This window comes from Gekko japonicus, unplaced genomic scaffold (assembly GCF_001447785.1).
Source record: "Gekko japonicus isolate JY-2015 unplaced genomic scaffold, Gekko_japonicus_V1.1 scaffold3393, whole genome shotgun sequence".
In the NCBI taxonomy this organism is placed as follows: Eukaryota; Metazoa; Chordata; class Lepidosauria; order Squamata; family Gekkonidae; genus Gekko; species Gekko japonicus.
This window is the reverse complement of record NW_015173783.1, coordinates 70441-73114: the sequence shown is the minus strand read 5'-3', so window position 1 is coordinate 73114 and position 2674 is coordinate 70441. Positions and strand designations below refer to the sequence as shown.

The 2674-nt window shown below is 48.8% G+C and overlaps 1 protein-coding gene across 1 annotated transcript in view; it reads left to right on the top strand.

Annotated features, from left to right (window-relative positions):
• Window positions 1-2674, top strand: part of LOC107120773 (vomeronasal type-2 receptor 116-like) — a 9372-nt gene that overhangs the window by 4372 nt on the left and 2326 nt on the right. The gene's annotated exons all lie outside the window — the stretch shown is intronic.

Sequence of the window (2674 nt, the reverse complement as noted above, 5' to 3'; positions counted from 1 at the left end):
CCTGAGAAATGTCCGGTTTAACAATAACGCAGGGGAGGAAGTATTTTTGATGAAAATGGGGAACTGGCAGCTGGGTACGATATCATGAACTTTCTCACATTCCTCAACGGATCCTTCCAGAGAGTCCGAGTTGGAAGGATGGACCCCCAAGCTCCTGTGGGCCTAGAGTTTGCCATTAATGCAAGTACCATTGTGTGGAATCAAAAGTTTAAGCAGGTGTGAATAGTTTTGTAAACTGAATTATACATGTTAGAATATGAAATCAATAAGAATGATTGGGACGTTGATATCTTTGAGAGCAATATGTCAAAAGTAGGATATCGCTGCAGAAAGCCTTGATTATCCGTTTCCTACACCATAATAATCGCAGCTTAGTAACACAGGAATCCAGTCACACAAACTCTGCAGTTGAAACTCATGGGTGACTTTGGGCTACTCATACACTCTCAGCTGAACCTACCTCACAGGGCTGCTGTGGGGATAACACGGAGGAGAGGAGAATGATTTAAGAGGCTTTGGGTTCCCACTGTCGACAAAGTTGGGGCCTAAATGAAGACTATTATAGCTGAAAATGGGGGGGGGGAAAGATAAATGGTACGTTGGCTGTTGTGTAGGAAGGAGAGAAAAAAACAGGGCAAGTTGAGAATATGGGGGCTACCAGGAGCAGATAAATAGCGTGAGTAGACGGATACAGGGGAAAGTAAGGTGCCCCCAACAAATTCTTGCAGGTTATCTATCATGCAGCTTGGCTCAGCCCAGAGGATGGGCTGGTGCTGCACCGCTTGGCCAGACTTTGCCCAGGGAGAGGCTGACGGAGAGGGAAGGAGGAAAAACTGAAGACAGAAGGGCAGATAAGAGTATAGGTTGACTGGCAGGTGGGAACAAGAGAAGGCAGAGGTCATTTCAGGGGGGATCGCAGTTCCCCCGGGTGAGGTACGGGGGGCGGGGCACACGACGAAGCCCCGCCCCCCACTTCCGGCCGCCTCGCTTCCGGCCCTCATTCATCCAGGAGGAGGCAGGAGAAGAGGGAGGGTAAGTTGCTTCCTCCCTGCCTCTCCCCACCCCTGCCTGCCTGGGGCCAGGGAGGGCCTTCGCGGGGCTTCCTTGCACTCCCACCGGCCTTGCAGGTCCACCGCCGGGCCCTTCATGGGGCTTGGCAGTAGAGGTGCAAGGCCAGCGGCGGCAGCCGGGACCGATGGGGGCGGGGTGTGTGGCCTTATGACACACTTCCGGTGATGTCAGGGTGTGTGGCCTCATGACACACTTCCGGTGATGTCAGGGGGTGTGGCATATGCGAATGAGTTATGCTAATGAGTTCCCCTAGCTCTTTTTCTACGAAACGACCCCTGAGAGAAGGAATCGTGAAATCAGGATTGTTCCAGAGGGTAGCCGTGTTGGTCTGCAGTAGAACAGTCAGATTTTAGCCCAGCTGCACCTTTAGAGACCAACAAGATTTCCAGGGGGTGAACGTTCAAGAGTCAAAGCTCCTTTAATCAGACACAAGTAGAAATGGAGATTTGGAAGATGCTATGGGGACTTTCCGGGAAGGGACATAGTGGAGGAGAGGAAAATGTGATGCTGTCTGCAAGTCCCTGCAGGTCCCTTGCTTGTAGAATCCTACTGTTCCTACAGTCCTAGTGTCCATACAATCACAATCTTACTCCTCCACCATGCGTAAAGTATTCTGAACCAGGATTATAAAAGCTGAGCTAAGAACACGTGTTGGATTTGCCATCCTGGGATCCACTTTCCAGAAATCCCCAATGCCTAGTTTAATACTGCATGGAAATATAACGCAATGGCCATGGATGTTTCTGTTCAGAATGAAAGAGTCATTATTCTAAAACTCCAGAGCTGCGATGGAGTGCAGACATTTTATCATGAATTATCTATGCATGTTCTATTCACATGCACCTCGCCACTGGATGTAATTATAAGTTCATGTCGAGCTAATTATATAATGATCCAAAAGTTCTCACTGGGACCTGTTATTGCTTCAGATTAGGGTATTTGCTTATTTATTTAGTAGCAAGGCAAATGTTGGAGAATGAAGGATCCCAAAGTGGAAATGCAAAGTTGCAAAGGATGAGAATTCACCGCCGTGGGATGTGGCGGTGGCTAAAAGCATAGACAGATTCAAGAGGGGATTGGATAAGCATATGGAGCAGAGGTCCATCAGTGGCTATTAATCACGACATACACTATGTCTGGGGCGGCAACACTCTGTATTCTTGGTGCTTGGGGGGGGCACAGTGGGAGGGCTTTTGGAGTTCTGACCCTGCTAGTGGACCTCCTGATGGCACCTGGGTTTTGGCCACTATGTGATGCAGAGTGTTGGACTGGATGGGCCACTGGCCTGATCCAACATGGCTTCTCTTATGCTCTCTTATGTTCTTATAAGATAGAGGGCTCAAATGGGGGGTGATGAATTGTGAGGGTGGAAATCAGGTAAATTGGTATGAGGAGCAAACAAAGCAGCTAGAGAACCAGATGGACCATTATTATTTGCTTGACTGACACAGAAAATGCTCAGGTTTTAAGAGACGAAGTTGACATTTATAGCAACAACGAGGAAAGAGCTCATTTCCCACCCTCCTTGTCATCATTGCCAGATGTTGCCCCATTCCAGATGTGTTGAGAGCTGCCAGCCTGGATCAGCCAAGATTGTTCAGCA